The sequence below is a fragment of the Trachypithecus francoisi genome, unplaced genomic scaffold, assembly GCF_009764315.1.
Source record: "Trachypithecus francoisi isolate TF-2019V2 unplaced genomic scaffold, Tfra_2.0 Lachesis_group8, whole genome shotgun sequence".
Classification (NCBI taxonomy): Eukaryota; Metazoa; Chordata; class Mammalia; order Primates; family Cercopithecidae; genus Trachypithecus; species Trachypithecus francoisi.
The window spans coordinates 75990201-76013893 of NW_022681473.1; the positions used below are offsets into that span (position 1 = coordinate 75990201).

The 23693-nt window shown below is 38.8% G+C and overlaps 1 non-coding gene across 1 annotated transcript; it reads left to right on the top strand.

Annotated features, from left to right (window-relative positions):
* The first annotated feature begins 14656 nt into the window (after positions 1–14656).
* LOC117081890 lies at positions 14657–14760 on the top strand. Its single transcript, XR_004436362.1, has one exon. It is a non-coding gene; the product is annotated as a small nucleolar RNA U13 (small nucleolar RNA).
* Positions 14761–23693: the final 8933 nt, after the last annotated feature.

Consider the following 23693-nt stretch of genomic DNA (forward strand, 5'->3'; position numbering starts at 1 on the left):
AAATAAAACTAGCTGGTGGATAGAGTATGATAGTGGCATTAGAAATAACAAGAAGGCTATTGATTCTAGAGGTGAAAGTGCATAGGAGTTGGCAAAGAGATTGCATGCAATGGATTAAGGAGAATGCAAATTTTAGGTTGATTCCTAGGTTTCCGGTTGTATCATGATGCTATTCACCAAAAAGGAGAATCCTGGAGCAGGGGGAAGTTGGAAAGGTAGCAGGGAAAGAATGTTGTATTCAGTTTGAACATACTGATTTTTTAAATTAATAAACTTTTTTTTTTTTTTTAGAGAAGGTTTAAATTCACAGAAAAATTGAGTGGAAAATACGGACAGTTCCCACATAGCTCCTGTCCCAGCACATGCACAATCTTCCCCACTGTGGACATCAAGTGCCACAATGGTACATTTGTTACAATCAGTGAACCTACATTGACACATCATTGTCACTGAAAGTCCATTGTTTACATTAGGGTTCAGTTTTGGAGTTGTACATTCTATGGGCTTTGACAAATGTATAACATGTATCCACCATTATAGAATCATACAGAATAGTTTTACTGACCTAAAAATTCTCTGTGTTCTGCCTATTCATCTCTCCCTTCCCCAACCTCTGGCAATTATTGATTTTTCACTGTCTCCATAGTTTTGCCTTTTCCAGAATATCATATAGTTGGAATCATACAGTATATGCCCTTTTAAGATTGGCTTCTTTCACTTAGTAATATGCAAATAAGATTCCTCAGTGCCTTTTCCTCGATTGCGTAATAGCTCATTTCTTCTTAGCACTAAATAATATTTTCTTATCTAGTTGTACCACAGTTTACTTATCCATTCACCCACTGAAGGACATCTTAGTTGCTTCCAAGTTTTTGGCAATTATTAATAAAGCTGCTATAAACATCTATGTGCATGTTTCTGTGTGGACATAAGTTTTCTTTTCCTTTTTTCCTTTTTTTTTTTTTTTTTTTGAGACCGAGTCTTGTTCAGTCGCCCAGGCTGGAGTGCAGTGGAGCCATCTGGGCTCACTGCAACCTCTGTCTCCTGGGTTCAAGCGATTCTCCTGCCTCAGCCTCCCAAGTAACTGGGATTACAGGCACCTGCCATCATGCCCAACTAATTTTTGTTTTTTTTGTAGAGACAGGATTTCACCATGTTGGCCAGGCTAGCCTCAAACTCTTGACCTCAGGTGATCCACCTGCCACGGACTCCCAAAGTGCTGGGATTATAGGCATGAGCCACTGCACCTGGCCGAACATAAGTTTTCAGTTCATTTTGGTAAATACCAAAGAGCACAACTGCTAGATCGTGTGGTAAGAATATGTTTGTTTTGTGAGAAACTGCCAAACTCTCTTCCAAAGGGGCTCCACCATTTTGCATTCCCACTGGCAATGGATGTGAGTTTCTGTTGCTACACGCATCCTCTCCAGCATTTGGTATTTTCAGTGTTCTGAATTTTGGGTCATTCTAATAGGTTTGTAGTGGTATCTCATTGTTGTTTTAATTTGGATCTCCCAATGACATATGATGTTGAACATCGTTTCACCTGATTACTTACCATCTGTGTATCTTCTTTGGTGAGGTGTCTGGTCAGGTATTTTGCTCATTTTTAAATTGGCCTGTTCATTTTCTTATTGCTGAGTTTTAAGTATTCTTTGTATGTTTTGGATAACAGTCCTTTATCAGAGTTTATTTTGCAAATATTTACTCCCAGTCTATTGCTTATCTTATTCAATTTTACATTGTCTTTCACATAGTAGAAGTTTTTCAATTTTTTTTTCTTTTCTTTTCTCTTTTTTGTAAGACAGGGTCTCACTGTGTCACCCAGGCTGGAGTTCAGTGGCACAATCAGGGGTCACTGCAGCCTTGATCTCCTGGGTTCAAGTGGTTCTCCTGCCTCAGCCTCCCTAGTAGCTGGGACTGCAGGCATGTGCCACCATGCCTGGCTAATTTGTTTATTTTTTGTAGAGATGGGGTTTCACTATGTTGCCCAGACTGGTCTCAAACTCCTGGCCGCAAGCAATCCTCCTGCCTTGGACTCCCAAAGTACTGAAATTCAGGCATGAGCCACCATGCCAGGCCAAGTTTTTCAATTTTAATGAAGTCCAGCTATCATTTATTTCATGAATCATGCATAGGGTTGAATCTAAAAAGTCACTGCCATATCCAAGGTCATTTAGGTTTTCTCCTTTGTTATCGTGTGGGACTTTTATAGTTTTGTGTTTTACATTTAGGTTTGTTGTGGTATGAATATTCGTATCCATTCCCCAAAATCCTAACCCCCAAAATGATGGTATTAGGAGGTGGAGCCTTTGAGAGATCATTAGGTTACTGTGGTTGGAACTCTCATTAATTGGATTAGTACCCTTATAAAAGGCCCAGAGAAATTCCTTCCTCCTGCCATGTGAAGGCACAGTGAAAAGACAGTGATCTGTGAATTAAGAAGTGAACCTTCACCAGACATCAAATCTGCCAGTGTCTTAATCTTTGATTTACCACTCTCCAGAACTGCAAGAAATAAATTTCTGTTATAAATAAGCTACCCACTCTATGGTAATGTATTAGAGCATCCTAAATGGATTAAAGACAAGGTCTATGATCCATTTTTTAAATCCTTGATGCTGATTCTAGAATATGATCCATTTTGACTTAATTTTTGTGAAAGGTATAAGGACTGTGTCTAGATTCTTTTGTTTTTTTGGTTTTTTTTGCATGTAGATGTCTAGTTGTTCCAGCAAAACTTATTGAAAAGACTATCCTTTCTCCATTAAATTGCCTTTGCTCTTTTGTCAAAGATAGTTGACTGTGTTTATGTGGGCCTATTTCTGGGCTATTTTGTTCCGTTAATCTCTTTGTCTATTCTTTTACCAATACCATGCTGTCTTGATTACTGTAGCTTTATAGTAAGTCTTGAAATCAGGTAGTGTCAGTCTTCTTATTCTGTTCTTCTCCTTCAACAGTGAGTTGGCTATTCTGGGTCTTTTGCCTCTCCATATAAACTTCACAGTTAGTTCGTCAGTATCCACAAAGAACATGCTAGGATTTTGATTGGGATTGCATTGGGAAGAACCAGCATCTTGACGACATTGAGTCTTCCTATCCATAAACATAGAATACTCCTCTATTTTTTCAGTTACGTAATTTATTTGTAGTCTTCCTCATATAGACCTTGTACATATTTTGTTAAATCTATACCTATTTTATTTTGGGGATGTGCTAATGTAAACAGTAATGTGTTTTCAACTTCAAATTCTACTTGTTTATTGCTAATATATAGGCAAGTGGTTGATTTTTGTATATTAACATTGTATCCTACAACCTTATTATAATAGCTTATTAGTTCCAGGAGCTGGTTTGGTTGATTCTTTTGGATTTTCTGCATAGATGATCATGTTATCTGTAAACAAAGCCAGTTTAATTTCTTCCTTCCCAATCTGCATACCTTTTCTTTTTTTTATTTTATTGCCTTAGCTAGGACTTCTAGTAAAATATTGAAAAGCAGTGGTGAGAAGACATCCTTGACTTGTTCATGATCTTAGTGGGAAAGCCTCAAGTTTCTGAGTGTCACGTATGAAGTTAGCCGTAGGGTTGTTGTAGATGTTCTTTATCAAGCTAAGGAAGTTTCCTTCTATTCCTAGTTTCCTGAGAGTTTTTATCATGAATGGTGTTAGGCTTTGTCAAGTACTTTTTCTATATCTGTTTATATGATAATGTGAGCTTTCTTCTTTAACCTGTTGATGTGGTAGGTTACACTAATGGATACTTGAATGCTGAACTAGCCTTGAATACCTGGAATAAGTCCCACTTGGTCATGTTTTATAATTTTTTATGCATACTTTGATTCAATTTACTAATTTTTTGAGGATTTTTGCATCTATATCATAAGAGATACTGGTCTATCATTTTCTCATGAGGTTCGTCTGATTTTGGTGTTAGAATTCTGCTGGCCTCATGGAATGAGTTAGGAAGTATTCTCTGCTTTTATCTTCTGAAGGAGATTGTGGAGAATTGGTCTATTTTTTTCCCTTAAATGTGTGTTAGAATTCACCAGTGAACCCATCTTGGCCATATTCTTTCTGTTTCAGAAGGTTATTAATTATTGGTATCATTTTGTAAATACATCTAGGTCTATTCAGATGGTCTGTTTTTTTCCTGTATAAGTTTTTGTAGACTATGTCTTTCACAATTCTTTGTCTTTTTTTTTGAGACAGAGTCGCACTCTGTCGCCCAGGCTGGAGTGCAGTGGCGCTATCTCGGCTCACTGCAACCTCCGCCTCCCAGGTTCAAGCAATTCTCCTGCCTCAGCCTCCCAAGTAGCTAGGATTACAGGCATGCGCCACCATGCCCGGCTAATTTTTGTGTTTTTAGTGGAGATGGGGTTTTGCCATGTTGGCCAGACTGGTCTCGAACTCCTGACCCCGTGATTCACCTGCCTCGGCCTTCCAAAGTGCTGGAATTATAGGTGTGAGCCACCGCTCCCAGCCTCGCAATTCTTAAGTTACTCCATTTCATCTAAGTTATCACATTTGTGAGCATAGAGTTGTTCATAATGTTCCTTCCTTTTAATGTCCCTTCTTTCATCTCTGATATTAGTAACTTGTGTCTTCTCCTGTTTTTTTCTTAGCGTGGCTAGAGGTTTATTGATTTTATTGAACTTTTCAAATAATCAGCTTTTCATTTTTTAAATTTCTCTCTATTAATTTCCTGTTTTCAATTTCATTGATTTTTGCTCTAATTCTTATTATTTTCTTCTGCTTACATTAGACTTAATTTGCTCTTATTTTTATCATTCCCTAAGGTGGTGGCTTAGGTTATTGATTTTAGATCTTTCTTCTTTTGTAGCATATGCATCCAGTGCTATAAATTTCCCTCAAAGTACTCCTTTTGCTGTATCCCGCAAATTTTGATAAATTATATTTTCATTTTCATGCAGTTTAAAATATTTTTAAAATTTCTCTTGAGTTTTTTTTTTTTTTTTTTGACTCATGTTATTTAGAAGTGTTTTGTTTAATATCCAACTATTTGGGATCTTCCCACCTTCTATTGCTGATTTCTAGTTTAGTTCCATTTGGCCTGAGAGCAGACATTGGAAAATTTTTATTCTTTTAAATTTTTTAAGGTGTATTTTATGGCCCAGAATATGGTCTTTCTTGACAAATACTTTACATGAGCTTGAGAAGGATATATAATCTGTTTTTGTTGGATAAAATGGTCTATAGATGTCAGTTATATCCAGTTGAGTGATAGTTTTGAGTTCAACTATATCCTTGCTGATTTTCTCCCTGTGGGATCTGGTTATTCCTAATAGAGGAGTGTTACAGTCTCTAACTACAATAGTGGATTCATGTATTTCTCTTTGTAGCCCTATCCATTTTTGCCTCACATATTTTGATGCTCTACTGTTAGGCACATATAAGTTAAGAATTGGTATGTCTTCTTGGAGTATTGACCCCTAAAGGGGATAAATCATTATGTAATGCTCCTCTTTATCCCTGATAATTTCCTTGCTCTGAATTCTGCCCTGTCTGAAATGAATAATAGCTACTCCTATATTTTGATTAGTGTTAGCATAGTATATTTTTCTATATCACTTCGTTTTTAGTATGTATATTTCTTTATATTTAAAGTAGGTTTTTTGTAGACAGCATATAGTTGGAGCTTGGTTTTTGATCCACTCTGACAAGGTGTGCTTATTTTTTGCTTGCTTGTTTGTTTCTTTGAGACAGTGTCACTCTGTTGTCCAGGCCAGAGTGCAGTGGCGCAATCACGGCTCCCTGCAATCTCTGCCTCCCAGGTTCAAGCGATTCTCCTCCCTTGGCTTCCTGAGTAGCTGGGATTACTCAGGTGTGCACCACCATGGCCCCACTAATTTTTGTGTTTTTAGTAAAAACTGGTTTTCTCCATGTTGGCCAGGCTGGTCTCCAACTCCTGGCCTCAAGCAATCTGCTGGCCTCAGCCTCCCAAAGTGCTGAGATTAAAGGTGTGAGCCACTGTGCCTAGTCTGACAAGGTGTGCTTAGGCCACTGATGTTTACAGTAATTATTAATATAGTTGGGTTAATATCTACCATATTTGTTTTTGTGTTCCATTTATTGCCCTTATTCTTTGTTCCTATTTTTGTCTTCCACATGTTTTCTGCCTTTGTGGTTTTAATTGAGTGTTTTATGTGATTTTGTTTTCTGTCCTTTCTTAGCATATTGATTGATTATACTTGTTTTGCTTTTACTTTTGTAAGTGATTGCACTAATGTTTGCTATATACATTTACAACTAATTCAAGTCTACTTTCAGATAACACTATACCACTTCACAGGTAGCACAAGTACCTTATAATAACAAAGTATTCCTAATTCCTCCCTCCTATCACTGATATTACTGCTGTCATTTATTTCACTTATCCATAGGTATACATAAGAATATATATTATATATAGTCAAATACATTATTACTATTAATATTTTGAACAAAATGTTACATTAGAAAAATTAGGAATAAGAAAAATAAAATTCCCAAAGCTCTTCCTTTCTTTATATAGTTCCAAGTTTCTTACCTATATCATTTTCCTTCTCTTGGAAGAATTTCTTTTAGTATTTCTTGTAGGGCAAGTCTACTGGCAGCAAATTCCTTTCATTTTTGTTTGTCTGAGAAAGTCTTTATTTTCTCTTCACTTTTTTTTTTTTTTTTTTTTTGAGATAGAGTCTTGTTCTGTCACCCAGGCTGGAGTGCAGTAGCATGATCTTGGCTCACTACAACCTCTACCTCCCAGGTTCAAGTGATTCTCCTGCCTCAGCCTCCTGAGTAGCTGGGACCACAGGCACACACCACCATTCCCGGCTAATTTTTTTGTATTTTTAGTAGAGGTGGGGTTTCACCATGTTGGCCAGGCTGGTCTCAAATTCCTTACCTCAACTGATCTGCCTGCCTTGGCCTCCCAAAGTGCTGGGATTATAGGCATGAGCCACCATGCCCAGCTCTTCTTTACTTTTGAAGGACAATTTTGCAGGGTACAGAATTCTAGGTTGCTGGTTTTTTTCCTTTCAACACTTTAAATATTTTGCTCCACTTCATTCTTGTTTGTGTGCTTTCTGAGGTGAAGTCAGATGTAATTATAGGTAAGGTGTTTTTACCCTCTAGCTTCTTTCAAGATTTTTTCTTTATTTTTGATTTTCTGAAGTTTGAGTAAATATGCTTAGTATAGTTTTGGTGGGCATTTATTTTGCTTAGTGTTCTCTGAGCTTCTTGGATCTGTGGTTTGGTGTCTGACATTAATTTGGGGGAAATTATTGCTTCAAATATTGCTTTAGTTCCTCTCTCTCTTTCTTCTCCTTCTGATATTTCCATTACCTGTAAATTCCACTTTTTGTAGTTGTCTTATAGTTCTTGGATATTCTTTTCTGGGTTTCTTTTCTCCAGTAATTTTTTTTTCTCTTTTTCTTTCATTTTTGGAAGTTTCCTTGTCACGTTCTCAAGCTCAGAGATTCTTCCCTCAGCCCAGTCCAGTTTACTAAGGAGTTCATCAACGGCATTCTTTATTTCTGTTAGTGTTGTTGATCTCTAGCCTTTCTTTCTGACTTTTTCTTAGAATTTCCATCTCTCTGCTTATGTTTTTCCATCTGTTCTTAAATGTTGTCTACTTTTTACATTAGAGTCCTTAACATATTATCATATTTGTTTTAATTCTCAGTCTGATAATCCCATAATCCATGCCGTAACTGAAACTGGTTCTGATGCTTAAATTTCTTCAAACTTTTTTTTTTTGCCTTTTAGTGTGCTTTGTATAGTACTATTTTGTTGGAATCTGGACATAATAACTAGGTGAAAGAAATCCCGGTAAACAGGCCTTTAGTGATAAGGTTCGGGTAAAGTGGTAAGGTTTGGGGGGATGAAAAGCATTCTATAGTCCAATGATTTGATTCCAGTATTTTGTGAGCATATGTACCTCCAGTCCTCCAGATAGGTTAGGCACTGATAGTTTAGTCCCCCAGTAGGTTAGGCTCTTGTGGTATCATATAAAATACAATAATCTTGTATATAATATAAAAATATATTTGGTCTGTTCCTGTCTTCTGGCACAGAACTCCTAAAACCTTTGGAATTTCCCTTGGAATGATAGGAGTGCCTTTGTTATTCATAACGAGCCCCTCTCCACCATGTCTATATTTATACAAATAAGGTGGCTTAGGGTGGGGCCCTTAGATGGCCTCAGGATAGAACTGGTCTCTAGAAAGAACAAGTGATTAGAGGGTGAGAATTTTCAGCCCCACTCATCAACCTCTGGGGAGGGAATGGGGACCTGGAGATTGAGCTCTATCAAAACTCTTGAACAATGAAATTCAGAGAGCTTCTGAATTGGTGAATACATCCATGTATTGGAAGGGTGGTGCATTCTAATTCCACAGGAACTGAAGTTTCTGAGCTCAGGACCATTCTAGACCTTGCCCTGTGCATTTCTTTATCTGGTTGTTCATCTGTGTCCTTTATAATAAACCAGTAAATATAAGTAAAGTGCCTTCCTGAGTACTGTGAGCCATTCTAGCCAATTACTGAACCTAAGGAATGGCTCATGGGAACCCCATATTTATTTATTCTTTTATTTTATTTATTTTGAGATGGAGTCTTGCTCTGTCACCCAGGCTGAAGTGCAGTGGCGCAATCTCAGCTCACTGCAACCTCTGCCTCCCAGAAAGAACCCCATATTTATGACCAATCAGTCAGATGTATGAGTGCGCAGGGACTTCTGATAGGCATTTTAAATGGAGGAGGTCTTAGGAGATTGAGCCCCTAACCCTATGGCGCCTGATGCCAACTCCAGGTAGTTAGTGTCAGAATTGAATGGAATTTGTTGGCATCCAACTGGTATCCAGAGAATTGGAGAATTGGTTGCTGGTGTTGGGAAAAAAATCCACTCAGATAAAATAGTTTCCCATGATGGTAGACCTTGTTAAGAAAGAAGTGCTCTATCATATTTAAAAATGGTTCCTTTTCCTCTTCCCCTGCAAGAAGCATGAGGGATTTTTCTCCAGTATTGACTGTGTGTACCTGGCAGAGCTTCAGGAGGTAAAACTCACAAAAGTGTTGGGGCCTCCTAGGACAAGGTCCCCCTGGAGTTTATAACTCGAAGACTTGTCCACACTGAACCTCCAGCAATTTGTTAATTACAGGTTAGGTTTTCCTACCCTGGCACTGGTTCCCTGTATCTGCCTGCCTGTCTTCAATTTTGGGGCAGCAATCTGCCCTGTGACCTGTGACCTCGTTTTTTTTTTTTTTTTTTTTTTTGACAGATCTAAGAAATGTAGATTTTTCTGTTTGGTCAGCTTTTTTATTTGTTGTTAGGATGGAGTGGTGACTGTTTTTTTTGTTGTTGTTGTTTTGTTTTTTGAGACAGAGTCTCACTCTGTTGCCCAGGCTGGAGTGCAGTGGCATGACCTCGGCTCACTGCAACCTCCTCCTCCTGGGCTCAAGAGATTCTCCTGCCTCAGCCTCCCAAGTTGCTGGGATTACAGGCGTGTGCCAGCACACCTGGCTAATTTTTGTATTTTTAGTGGAGACAAGGTTTGACCATGTTGGCTAGGCTGGTCTTGGACTTCTGACCTCGTGATCCACCCACCTCAGCCTCCCAGAGTGCTGGGATTATAGGTGTGTGCCAGTATGCCTGGTGAGGGGTGACTTTTAAGCTACTTACCTGCCAGAATAAAAACTGAAAGTCCTGGACATACTGATTTAGAGTTGTTCCTGAGATACCCAAATGGAACTGTCCAGTATGCCAAAGGATATTGATGTGGCTTTCAGTAAGCTGGAGATCAGACCCAAACACTGTGAGTGTGTAAGCAGTTGGTGAAATCATGGAATGTATGAAGTTAACCTGGGAGTGAACTAAAGACAGTCCTGGGTAATTCCAACATTAAAGGGCAGCATACAATTTTGAATGAGCACTGAAGATATATAGTCACTCTCTGATAAAATTAAGTTTTCCCTGGTACCTTGTTATAGCTCATATAAATTTATCAAAGTTCATTACCTTTTACTCTTTTACACCCACACCTCCCACACCTCGTTTAACTAAAGCAATTATATTACATAATCTGCTCATCCTGGGGCAATTTTTAAGACATAGACTTTTTAACAGTGGAATAAAGTATTTCCAACTATCTTTTAAATAAGATTCTATAGATTAATTCAAATCTTTTGTTTAAACATATCACTTTAAAGAAAATATATTTTATTCCAGTTGGCAAACTAGAGAAAGTTTCAAGTACTGAATTCTAAACCTCCAGAAGTAGGATTAAAATTTTAGATGCTTGAGGATTCCAGGAAACAGCAACATTTCTGCATGCTACAGTAGAATAAAGGCTGGAGGGACACATCTGCCCAACTTTATGTTATAATTAAATCACTTTGTACTGACATAGCTTTAGTTTAGAAGAGAATGTTTGTGGGGATTTTTAATCAGATAAAAATAGGGCTGCTGTTTTCTCTATACCAATTAACATAGTTGACATTTAGCCAGATCTACCCTGGACACAGCAGGGGATGTACAGTTTGTCCTGGTTCTGTGGGAAATGGAAAATGCAGTACTTGGCACAAGAAAAATATGTGAACCCAAAAAAATGTTGTCAAATATAGCAAGTCAAATTAAGTAAATTGATTTACTGAAGGGCAGTCTATGCTTTCGAGAGAAAAAAGCTGGAAGAAAGACTCTCTGGACTACTTTAAAAAGCTGAAGAGACCTTGAGTTTAACTATTAATATTATATGTTAATAAATGAACATCTTTAGTTACAGTCATTTTTCTAGCACTTAAATATGCAATTCTTATGACGAGTTTAAGAAAGGAACTGGTAGTGGCTCATACACAGTATATAAAGACATGTTAAGGCCGGGTGCTATGCTTCATGCCTGTAATCCCAGCACTGGGAAACCAAGGCAGGTAGATCAGTTGCGGTCAGGAGTTCAAGACCAGCCTGGCCAACAGGGTGAAACCCTATCTCTACTAGCAATACAAAAATTAGCCAGGTTTAATCGTATACACCTGTAATCCCAGCTACTCAGGAGGCTGAGGCAAAAGAATCGCTTGAACCTGGGAGGAAGAGGTTGCAGTGAGCCGTGGTCATGCCACAGCATTCTAGCCTGGGTGACAGCCTGTCTCAAAAAAAAAAAAAAAAGACATGTTAAAAATTTTTAGCACAGAAAGACTACTTACATGCCATCTAACCCATTCCTAGGTGGGGAACAGATGAGGAAAATTGATCCCAGGGATGTTAAACCGCTTTCATCAAGTCACACTGATATGTTGCCCTCTCAGAACTTCTGCCACACATCCTTTGGCTCATGCATCAAAAACTTTATGAGAATATCAATGATATAGTAACATTTCAAATAACTACAATGCTTGAAGAACAAATAGTTTATTCTCATTCATTTGAAATTCTGATTAATGTTTAAAAAGAAAAATATTTTTATATTTATACCTTCTTAAAAATTTATCACAAGTGTCTTAGCTCATGGTAGCACCTTTATAAATAATAGGTTGAAAACATGAAAATTGCTGATATTAGCTACGTTTTTTAACCACAAAAATAGCAAATTTTGACCAAGTGCGGTGGTTCATGCCTCTAATCCCAGCACTTTGGGAGGCCGAGGCAGGCGGATCACCTGAGGTCAGGAGTTTGAGAGCAGCCTGGCCAACATGACAAAACCCTGTCTCTACTAAAAAAACACAAAAATTAGCCAAACGTGGTGGTGGGTGTCTGTAATCCCAGCTACTGGGGAGGCTGAGGCAGGAAAATCACTTGAATCCGGGAGGTAGAGGTTGCAGAGAGCCAAGATCACACCACTGCACTCTAGCCTGGGTGACAAAGTGAGACTCTGAAGAAAAAACAACAAGAAAGAAAGAAAGAGAGAAGGAAAGAAAGAAAGAAAAGAAAGAAAGAGAAAGAAAGAAAGAAAAAATTTGGGGACTTGTACTAGTCGGCATCCAAAATGGATCTAAGTGATCTTTACCTCTTGGTATTCAAGTCCTTGTATATCCCCTGCCCATGATGAACAGGAATGCCTGTGCAACCAAGAGAATATTAAGGAATTGAGGATGTTTGACTTCTGAGGCTAAGGTCATAAACAATATTGCAGCTTCCACTTTGCTCTTTCCTGGCTTACTCACTCTGGCAGGAATCAGCCACCAAGTTATGAGAACACTCAAACAGTCCAAGGGAAAGGTCGACGTGGCGAAGAACTCAGACCTCCCGCCAACAGCCTGCACTAACTTGCCAGCCTGTGAATGAGCCATCTTGGAAGCAGATCTTCCCACACCAGAGTAAAGCCTCCAGAAGCCCTGACCAACATCTTGATTACAACCCCATGAGGCACCCTGAGCCAGAACCAACCAGCTAAGCTCTTTCCAAATTCCTGGCCTATGGAAACTATGTGAGATACTGTTTTTCGTTTATTCTTTTTAGAGACAGAGTCTCCCTATGTTGCCCAGGCTGGGAGTGCAGTGACTATTCAAAAGTGCACAATCAGTACACTACAGCCTGGAATTCCTGGGCTCAAGACATACTCCTGCCTCAGCCTCCCAAGTAGCAGGGACTACAGGCACATGTCACAGTGCCCACTGAGATTCTATTGTTTTAAGTCACTAAGTCTTGGGATAATAGGTAACAAATATGGAGCTTTTACAAATATGTATCTGGGCCAGGCGCAGGGCCTCATGCCAGTAATCGCAGCACTTTGGGAAGCCAAGGCAGAAGGATCTCATAAGCCTAGGAGTTCGAGACCAGCCCAAGCAACATAGCAAGACCCTGTCTCTACAAAAATTAAATTGAAATAATTAGCTGGGTATGGTGATGTGTGCCTGTAGTCCTTGCTACTAGGAAGGCTGAGGGAGAGAGGATCACTTGAGTGCCGGTGTTTGAAGTTGCAATAAGCCATGATCGTGCCACTGCACTCCAGCCTGGGAGTGAGACCCTGTCTTTAAAGCAAACAAACTGTATATATATATATATATACACACACACACACATACACACAAGTATACATATGTGTGTGTGTGTATATATATATAATATATATATAGAGGCCAGGCATAGTGGCTCATGCCCGTAATCCCAGTACTTTGGGAGACCGAGGCAGGAGGATTGTTAGAGCCCAGAAGTTTGAGAACAGCCTAGGCAACATAGTGAGACCCCATCTCTATGAAAAAAAGAAAGAGGCTGGGAGTGGTGGCTCATACCAGCACTTTGGGAGGCTGAGGTGGGCAGATCAGGAGGTTAGGAGATCGAGACCATCCTGGCTAACATGGTGAAACCCCATCTCTACTAAAAAAAAATACAAAAAATTAGCCGGGCATGGTGGCGGATGTCTGTAGTTCCAGTTACTTGGGAGGCTGAGGCAGGAGAATGGCATGAACCTGGGAGGCAGAGATTGCAGTGAGCCAAGATTGTGCCACTGTACTCCAGCCTGGGTGACACAGCGAGACTCCAAGTCAGAAAAAAAAAAAGAAAGGAAAAATAAAATATAAGACTAGATAGTATTAGGAAAATTTACAGCATTACTATGGAGGAGACAGAGGAATGATATTTTGTTTGTTTTAAAATATGGTTTATAGTTCATGTGGTTTCCTTGAACCAATAAGACCCTTCCTAAATCCATTCCAGAGATTATTATTTTGGGTTTCATTTTCTTCTTAGAGAGCCCTCTAAGAATCTCTCCCTGCAAGATGACTCAAGTTCACACCAATGTTTCTCTGCTTTGATCCTCAGTAAAACTTGTTGGACTTCACAGTTCATTCTTTTAGTATCTAATCTCTAATTGTTTCAAGTATGCATTGCTTATCTCTTCAATTAAATCAATTAGATTGTAAAATTCCTGCAGCCAGGACCACATCTTTTACTTTCTTTAGACCTTTAACATTGTTGTCTGCTGGGGGCACATTACATGAGTATCATTACTCATTTATTGATTGACCAAATTAATAGAATCACTTCTTAACATAGTTTTCCTCCTTGAAGATCATTTTATCCTAGAAACCATTCTTTATTTCAACATGGACGTTTTTCCACCAAGAAAACCATACAGTACTTTAAAACATCCAAGTCTATCATATAATCTTCTTTGAGTTATTCATGCTTCAGAAATGTGCTGAATTTTTTGCTATCACTTCATGACTTTCTCCAATTGTGAGGCTACTAATTTAATTATATTATTTTATAATTGCTAAAATACAAGTTAGGCCAAAAAGATCTTGCTGTGGTAACTGTGCATGGACTCTGTCTGAAAGGCCCACCCCTAACATTTGTAATAGTGGGACCAGATGATACATAGCAGCCTATATATCATGTGTCTAAATATTTGAAAGTCAGGTATCAAACTGTCAAACTTTTAGAAAAAAACAATAAGTATGTTCTCTTTTTGCTATCTTGACAAGGTTTCTTCCTAGTTATTTCTTCTCTGAATTTCAGTGTTGTATTTTCTATTTCTATCTTGACCTTAACTTGTACTCATTCTCAAAGTCCTAAAAGATTAAAAAAAACCAAAGTGACTGTATTCAAAGTGTTCAAATATATCTTCCATCAAAAAATGTAAAGTAAATTCAAAAACTGGAAAATTCCCATTATTTAATGTTTGAAAGGTATTTTTCTAAAATATTCAAAATAATCTCTCCTGATCCTTTTGTAGTTCATGAGTGTAATGATTGAGTGTTCATGCACATGTATGAGATATGCCACCCTTGTACCTTGTTACACTGTTGTCACGTTACCCGTTTGACATGAAAAAAAAGAAACAAAAGAAGAAGAATCTCCCTAAAATTTCTGAAGAGGAAAACAAATTATAATCATTAAATATCAACTTCTTTTTCAGATTCATCATCTGCTCTGAAAATGTCAAAATTTTAAATCAAAGTAATTAAACAAAAATGTTTTTAAAATCTATTTGCATCTATTTAAGTATTTTAATAAAAATAAAACCATTTTTAATGATCACATTCAATGCCCATTCAGTGGCCATGTGAAGAAATGGTATCATACTTCATATATGTTATGTATAACCTTCATATACACACACTTGAATAATATAAATTGTTTTATCTTAGAAAATGTTCCTCAGCCACCATATTTAATTATTGCAAATAAAATACTAGTTCACAAGTAGTCAGGAAACAAAAATTAAAACATGAAGAAGGCCAGGCACAGTGGCTCATGCCTGTAATTCCAGCACTTTGGGAGGGCTAGGTGGGTGTATCACTTCAGGTCAGGAGTCTGAGACACCAGCCTGGCCAACATGGCCAAACCCCATCTCCACTAAAAATACAAACATTAGCTGAGTGTGGTGGTGCAGGCCTCCAGCTACACAGGAGGCTGAAGCAGGAGAATCACTTGAACCCGGGAGGCAGAGGTTGCAGTGACCCAAGATCGTGCCACTGCGCTCCAGCCTGGGCGAGAGTGAGACTCAGAAAAAAAAAAAAAGAAGAAAATGGATACTTTGTGTGTTGGAAAATGATACTGCATTACACAAAAATCTTTTGCACTCTTGCTAACTGAAAGATCTGAAAAGTTAGTCTCTTCTCCTACCTAGGTGCTTCTGTTACTCACATTCTCCTAAATTGCTCATGTTCATCTTCATATCTTGTGGTGGTATAATCCAGAAGACAGCGCAGATGTTGGACACAATTGCCTTTTCATTTAATGACATAGGATAAGAGACATAAAGAAGCATTTTCCTGGGCCTTAAATGCTGTTAAGCATGAGTGGATGCTTAAGAACACACTGTCAATGCTAAGAGCCAGATCTTGAGTATCAGAAGTGCCCATGTGTTGTTAAATAAATTTATTTTTCGGGGGGCCGGGTATGGTGGCTCACGCCTGTAATCCCAGCACTTTGGGAGGCTGAGGCAGGTGGATCACAAGGTCAGGAGATCAAGACCATCCTGGCTAACAAGGTGAAACCCCGTCTCTACTAAAAATACAAAAAAATCAGCCAGGTGTGGTGGCGGGCGCCTGTAGTCCCAGCTACTCAGGAGGCTGAGACAGCAGAATGGTGTGAACCCAGGAGGTGGAGCTTGCAGTGTGCAGAGATAGCCTCATGCACTCCAGCCTGGGCAACAGAGTGAGACTCCATCTCAGAAAAAAAAAAAAAAATTATTTTTTGCGTCGTGATGTGTAGGGCCTTCTAAAGCACAGTGCCTAAGACTAGGGCCACTTTGCCCAGCTAGCAAGGTTGTACTATTGTATCAAAAGTTAATCACCAAAAGTCAGGAAATTTTTTCTAGTCTCATGTATTATTTACAGATTAAATAATAATATTTTTTTTTTTCGTAGCAGAGTGTCACTCTGTCACCCAGGCTGGAGTGCAGTGGTGTGATCTCAGCTTACTGCAGCCTCTGTCTCCTAGGTCCTAGCAGTTCTCCTGCTTCATCCTCCCAAGTAGGTGGGATTACAGGCATGCACCACCACACCGGCTAATTCTTATATTTTTAGTAGAGACAGATTTCACCATGTTGGCCAGTCTGGTCTCAAACACATGACCTCAAGTGATCTGCCCACCTCGGCCTTTCAATGTGTTGAGATTACAGGTGTGAGCCACTGCACCCAGCCCAAATTAAATAATTAAGTTATTCATGGCAATAGAATAATGAGAGTGCAGACTCTGGAGAAATGGCGATTGGGTTCGAATCTCAGCTTTGTCACTTAGTTGTGTGACCTCGGGCAAGTTACCCAACTTTCTGTGCCTTAATTTCCTCAACTGTAAAACAGGGATAAAAATAATATCTTGAAGGATGGTTGCTATGCTTAAAAATACCAATCTTACTGAGGAAGGTGCTGAGAACAGTACATGGATCATAGCAAGCTCTACATATGTATTGCTCTTACTGTTTGTGCACTCTCCAAAGCATTCTGTAGAACCTAATCCACTCTTGGAAATAACACAATAATTAATGATAATTATAATAATTACAGTGTTTGAATACCTCCCATGTGCCAAGCACAGCATTTATATTATTTCATTTAATCCTCGGAACAACCCTGACAGGTAGGCATTAGTCTCAATTCTCAGAGGAAGAAACTGAAATTAAGAAAGGTGAAGTAATCTGCTCAAAAGCACAGATAGTAAGTGACAGAGCTGAGCTTTAAATGGAAGTTTTCTGAATCTTAAACTTGTGCTCTTTCTACTTCATTCTTGGTGGACATACCATGTTGCTTAATCCCAGATTCCTGGTTCTGAGATCCCAGAATACAATGATTCTGTTATTTGTAAAGATGAAAATTACAAATAATTTGTAATCACCAAACTGAACTCTTTGAGGGGACAGATTGTTTCCTTCTGCCCCCCTAGCACCGTGCCTGGAACACAGTAGATAAATAATATTTGTCCAAACAGTGATGATTAATCTGGAGTCAACAATATGCTAGGGAAATGAACAAACTTTTTTTTTTCTTTTTTTTTCTTTTTGAGACAGGGTCTTGCTCTGTCACCTGGGCTGGAGTGCAGGGGCACAATCATCGTTCACCGTAATCTGGAACTCCTGGGCTCAGGTGATTCTCCTGCCTCAGCCTCCTAAGTAGCTGGGCCTACAGGAGCACACCATCATGCCCAGCTAATTTTAAAATTTTTATTTTGTAGAGATGGGTTTTCACTGTTTCCTAGTCTGGTCTCAAACTTCTGACCTGAAGCAATCCTCCACCTCAGCCCCCCATAGTGCTGAGATTATAGGTGTGAGCCACTGCACACAACCAAACATAACATTTTGTGAACTGACAGTCTATAGGTTCATTGAGACAGCTGCAGTACTTCCTCTACTTCATGTAACAAATTTTTATAAGTAATAATTTTTCAGCCTGAGCAATATAGTGAGACCCTGTCTCTAAAAACATTTTTCAAAGATAAATAAACCAGGCACAGTTGTGCCTACATACCTGTAGTCCTAGCTACTTGGGAGGCTGAGGTGGGAGGATGGCTTGAGACGAGAAATTTGAGGCTACAGTGAGCTATAATTGTACAATTGCACTACAGCCTGGGTGACAAGGAAGAATCTTGTCTCTTAAAAATAATGATCATCGGCCGGGCGCGGTGGCTCAAGCCTGTAATCCCAGCACTTTGGGAGGCCGAGACGGGCGGATCACGAGGTCAGGAGATCGAGACCATCCTGGCTAACACCGTGAAACCCTGTCTCTACTAAAAAATACAAAAAACTAGCCGGGCGACGTGGCGGGCGCCTGTAGTCCCAGCTACTCGGGAGGCTGAGGCAGGAGAATGGCTTAAACCCAGGAGGCGGAGCTTGCAGTGAGCTGAGATCCGGCCACTGCACTCCAGCCTGGGCGGCAGAGCGAGACTCCGTCTAAAAAAAAAAAAAAAAAAAAAAAAATAATGATCATCATCATTTTTGAAGTTCAGTTATACTTACGCCCTCTGTTCTTGCTTTGACATTTTTAACCATAACATATAGACCTTGACTCTCCCTTGAATTTTTTGAAATGAAAACCGAGTTTATTCAAATTTCTTCTGCCTTTAACTATTATTCCCATGATCCTTGCTAGAAAACAAAGTACAGGATATTTGGAGATGTTTCCTTGTTTAGATTTGAATTGCCTGGGCTATTTTTTTTTTCTCGGAAAAATCTCATAGTACACACAGTTTCATACCAGCTTGGAACATGGTTATTTGGCCCATCTGCCATTTTAAATAACATTTAAAATTAGGTTTATATATTTTTAGGGATATGGTGGTGATGCTATAGAGTTTTATTCTGAGAGTTTCAGTTCTTCAGGAGTTCCACAACAAGCAACTTGCATGTAGTCTGAACAATGTCTTTAGATGCATTTCCCAGCAAGTTTTAGGGGAAAAAATTAAACTCCTCAAGTTCATCTCTCTTTTACTTGACCAGAGGAGCAGCAATTTATTTACATTTGAGTTCAGCTTAGGAAAAAAGAGGGAGGGGGTTTCAAGCAAACTCATACAGCTCAAGCGTCTGGCAACTGTTAACCAAAATGATGGTGGAAAGAGAAGACTTGTGTCAGACAAAATCTCAGGTATCTACTTCCTCATCCTTTCTTAGTGATGAAAACTTTATTTTGGCTGGGTTTATAGCCACTCGAAAAGAAAAGAAAAGAAAAAAAAAAACCCTTGCAGTTAGGTATGTAGGTATGTGACTAAATTCTAACAAATGAGATGTCATTGAAATTGTTCTTTTGAATTTCCAGGAAGGCTCCTTAAAGGGAAATCATGCAGACAGATCATCTCCATCTCCTTCATTTGGGCTGGAAATAAAACATGATGGCTGAAGCGTGAGTAATGCTTCTGGGCTATTAGGTAGAAGCCATGTGGCAGAGCAATGGGGTAGAAAGATTCTGTGTGCATGATGATCATAAAACTGTTATACCAACTCTGGATGACTTACTTTTGGACTTCTTTTATGTAAGAGAGAAATGAATTTATATATTGTTTAAGGGCACTTACTATTCACTGTTTTCTCTTTCTCATCTATACCCAATTCCAAGAGACAGAAGGATCCATTAGGATCTTCATATATTGTTCTATCTTGGAAAAAGTAAAAAAAAGGATCTGACTATATCTCCATGATACTCTTCACCCCAAATATTACCCTCTTTCCACCTGGCCTATGAAAGCCAAAGACGTCTGGACAGCCTCTTCAAAGAGAGGAAACTTGTCAGTTAATCCTAGTTTATGAATATGATAGCAATTTCTCAGATAATATGCTGATATTCTCCCAAGATGGACTAATTAAATATTCTAGGTTTTGTGCTGTAAAATTAGCGTAAACGATTTCTCTGTATTCAACACAATTCATTGTTAATTAACTGTTAATTTTTTAGAGTACCAAGAAAGGCAAACTAGCCAAATGTGACTTTTTGACTTTTTTTTTTTTTTTTGAGATGGGTTTTCACTCTTGTTTCCCAGGCTGGAGTGTAATGGCATGATCTTGGCTCACTGCACACTCTACCTCCCAGGTTCAAGTGACTGTCCTGCCTCAGCTTCCCAAGTAGCTGGAATTACAGGCGCCCTCCACCACACCCAGCTAATTTTTGTATTTTTAGTAGAGACAGGGTTTCAACATGTTGGTCAGGCTGGTCTTGAACTCCTGACCTCAAGTGATCCGCCCACCTCGGCCTCCACAAAGTGCTGGGATTACAGAGGTGAGCCACTGTGCCCGGCCCCAAATGTGACTTTTTACCTCAAGCGTCAAACTATTTTATGCATTGTGCCTCACAGCTGTTTCCCCAGAAAGACTAGTTTTCTTTTCAAATATTCTCTCATTTTTACATTCTAACCTCTAAAATGTTTCAATCTGCTATCATATATTGAGTCTTGTAAGGTTATAAATTAATTTCTTTTTAAGTTTGATTTTAAACCTGGAAAAGATATTTTACATGATCAATAATGAATAATTAGCAGGGAGGTAGCCAAGAGTAGAGGATGGGAGGAGAAAAGAAAATGAAAAAAAAATTAGACTTTAATATAGAAGAAAATTAATCTTTAAGTTTTCTTCCACATTAAACGTTTAGGCTAAGTAAATTCTTATAAGGAAAACCAAATGATTTTTAACCAGCAGAAACAAATGTCTGATAAAACCAAAAGACAGGTTTCCTTATGATCTAATAAGGTAATTTTGTCTTCATAATTAGCAAAGTGCTATTGCTAAAATAGCACTTAGGAGATGATGCTCAAATATTCCCCCAATGGGAACATGTACGTGATTCAGACTGTGAGCAATGACAGCATAGGATAACTTACACATTGCCAAATCGTATCCCTGGGCACCAGAATGTGTGTGAATCTTTTATCTACTACCAACTCACGTCTCTAAGATATGTTGACAGACCTATTTGTCATGTCTCTTTAGTCTGCAGTGTGGTGTAATACAAACAGCACTGGGTCGAAGGTCAGAAATGTTAGAGTTCTAGTTCAGGCTGTAACACTTATGGCACTGTGCATGTCACTTGACCTTGCTTGGTGTCAGTTTCCTCATCTGTAAATTGAGGTTAATGATACCTACATTACTCGCTTTACATGTCTGTTGTGAAGATCAAATGGTATGTATTTATTAGTGCTTTGGAAATTTTAAAACATTAAATATTCTATTACTGTGGGTTTTTTCACATATACCTTTGGCCCTACTTAGGGGTCCCCTCCCTTCCTCCCTTCTTCCCTTCCTCCTTTCCTCCCTCCCTCTCTTCTATTCTTTTTTTCTCTCTTGCTCTCTTTCCTATTTATTTATTTATTGAGATGGAGTCTCGCTCTATTGCCCAGGCTGGGGTGCAGTGGCGCCATCTTGGCTCACTGCTTCCTCTGCCTCCCAGGTTCAAGCAATCCTTTTGCTTTCGGCCTCCTGAGTAGCTGAGATTACAGGCATGTGCAACCATGCCTAGTTAATTTTTGTATTTTTTTGTAGAGATGGGGTTTGGCCATGTTGGCCAGGCTGGTATTTCTTTCTTTTTTGTAGGGATAGCATCTTGTTTGTTTTGCCTAGGCTGGTCCAGAACTCCTGGCTTCAAGTGATCTTCCTGCCTTGGCCTTCCAAAATGATTTTTTTTTTTTTTTTTTGAGAAAGAGTCTCACTCTGTCACCCAGGCTGGAGTGCAGTGGCACGATCTTGGCTCACTGCAACCTCTACCTCCTGAGCTCAAGCAATTCTTCTGCCTCAGCCATCTGAGTAACTAAGATTACAGACAGGTGCCAACACCCCCAGCTAATATTTTTTGTATTTTTAGTAGAGATGGGGTTTCACCATGTTGGTCTCGAACTCCTGACCTCAAGTGATCCACCAGCCTCAGCTTCCCAAAGTGCTGGGATTACAAGCATGAGCCACTATGCCCAGCCCCAAATGTTGAGATTACAGATGTGAGCCACTGTGCCCAGCTACTTCTGACATTTCTTTTCCTCAAAATCTCTTTGAAAATTAGAACCCAGTCTAGGAGATCTCTCAGTGAGGTCTCTCAAGAGCATATCACAACCTTTTGAGCCTCTATCTGTAAATGAGAAGTTGGAATAGATTAATAGGCCCAAATTTTATTTTGAAGCAGAACATTTTTTAATAAACTTATTCTGAAGATCAGCAGGTGAAATGGACAGAAGCGGGTTTGCTCTTGGTTGAGATGGTTGAAGCTGGAATGAGGAGAACTCAGAGTCCTACCTAATTAGTCTTCTTTCCCCCACTATATTCCTAGCTGTCTTTTAGGCAGCCACTGAGGCTCCTCACAACAAACCTCAGATCCTTCCCACTCTAATCTTCTACAGTGTTGATGGTATGATTCTAGCCCTTATGTTTCTATCATTCTTCAAGCAAATTCTATTATAAAGCAGTAAAGAATAGCTGTAAAATATTATAGATGGACAGATGTCTTGGCCTCTCCAATGACTTAAATACTAGGTAGTCCATCATTCCATCATCTGAATCATTCTGAACTCTTGTTAGTCACCCAGCAAATTTGTTGAAATGTAGCCAAATCAATCAAACCAGATAGGTACCAAATTTCTTGAGCTAGAAGACGACTTTAAAAAGAATGTAAAATATCTCCAAAGCTCTCATGGAGTAGGAACTCTGCTTGAAACTATAAAATATCGAATAAGCAATTCTCCAAGTTCTTCTCCACTAAATATACAGCAATACTGCAGGCTCTTTGAATCTCTTTTAAGTAGGAATGATTCAGAGATTAAGAAGCCATTTATAATAAAGCAAACAATGCAATGCCATTTCTCAGTGGCCCAAACAAGAGAGATTGTTTTGGGAAGTTGGCTCCAGAATACACAGATCACGTAATTGCAGTGTCAGAGCTGGAAATGATGTTAGAGAGTAACCAATCTATTTTACATATGACAAATATGAAGTTCAGAAAGACTGTGAGTGAGCTGTCCAAGATTAGGGATGCATTTAAGCTTCATTAAATAAGTATTAACTGAGTGCTATGTGCCAGGTGATAGGGATAAGAAGGCAAATAAAACATGATCTTTGTCCACATAGTGGAAGAAGACAAATAAGTGAATAATTGCAGTTAGACTGTTGCATAACTGGGACTCCAATTCTGTGTCCAAGTTCATAATCAAAGGTCTATCCCACTACCTTATACTGCCTCACAACTAAAAAGCTTGAGAAATTAGTAGTGGGGAACCATGGTCAATATATCCAGAGATATGTTTATGTCAACTAAGCCTTGGTCTTTGGGGTGCCCAGGTACTTATCCACCTTTCTTGAGGACCTATGAATAATAAAGAAGACTCTATGCTTATATGAAAGGAAATTCTTACAAAGACTTTTTGCCAATACTTATAAGGACTTCTTAGATCATTGAGGAAACCATGAATGGTAAAGGCTTACAAATCAAAGTAATCATAGTATAACCTTTGCTCTGACTTTTTAAGAAGTTACCACCAAGGTCAAAGTCATGAAAAATTATATTACCTACTGGCACACTTTTCAACCTACTTAAGTAAGAAAATGACATTTTAATTAGCTGTCTGCGTATGTTTCTTTTTCCTTAGTATATAAAATATTGAAGAAATATACAAATATTTCAAAGATCTGTACCATCATCCAGAAAGAACAACAAACACAAAAGCCAAACAACAGCCTGGGCAACATAGTGAGACCCTGTCCACCCTCACCCTCATCAGCTGTCCATTCAATAAAAAATGAGCAACTTTATGAAGAGATATTATGCATATAAATTAATTACAATAGAATGTAAGTG